General features: G+C 46.4%; 1 pseudogene; it reads left to right on the top strand.

The window, feature by feature from the left end:
• The first annotated feature begins 263 nt into the window (after positions 1–263).
• On the top strand, positions 264–461 carry LOC125391428 (small nucleolar RNA U3; annotated as a pseudogene).

Raw genomic sequence — 461 nt, 5'->3', positions numbered from 1 at the left:
GTGCCACATAACACGTGTGAAGGTCAGGAAACATTATGGTCAGTTCTCTCCTTCTAGCACATGGGTCCTAGAGGTCAAGCTAAAGTGGTCAGCTCCCTACCTGCCGAGGCATTTCACCAGCCCTAGGTGTCATTCTTAAAAATAATAATGCTGAATATGGTACTCTAAGCCATGGCTAAGGAGGTCCCAGGCCACTGGAGCATACACTACTGTTTTGCTAAATGGTTGTGCTGTCAAAATGCCTTCTGAATATTTAAGTCTGTAAGACTATTCTTTGAGGGATCATTTCTAGGTCATTTCTATAGTTTGTCACTAGAGCAGTTTCTCTGTGTAGAACACTCAAGACCACAAGGACATGACACAGCGTTACCTCCTGAGTGTGAAGGTCGCGGCTCTAGGCGCTGCTCTGTTGCACCTCCTCCTCTTCCTTTGGGTGAGGAAGAGAATACAGTCTGGGTGGA

Source organism: Myodes glareolus, chromosome 16 (genome assembly GCF_982192425.1).
Source record: "Myodes glareolus chromosome 16, mMyoGla1.1, whole genome shotgun sequence".
In the NCBI taxonomy this organism is placed as follows: Eukaryota; Metazoa; Chordata; class Mammalia; order Rodentia; family Cricetidae; genus Myodes; species Myodes glareolus.
The sequence above is the reverse complement of the archived record's forward strand: the minus strand, read 5'-3'. Positions and strand labels throughout refer to the sequence as shown.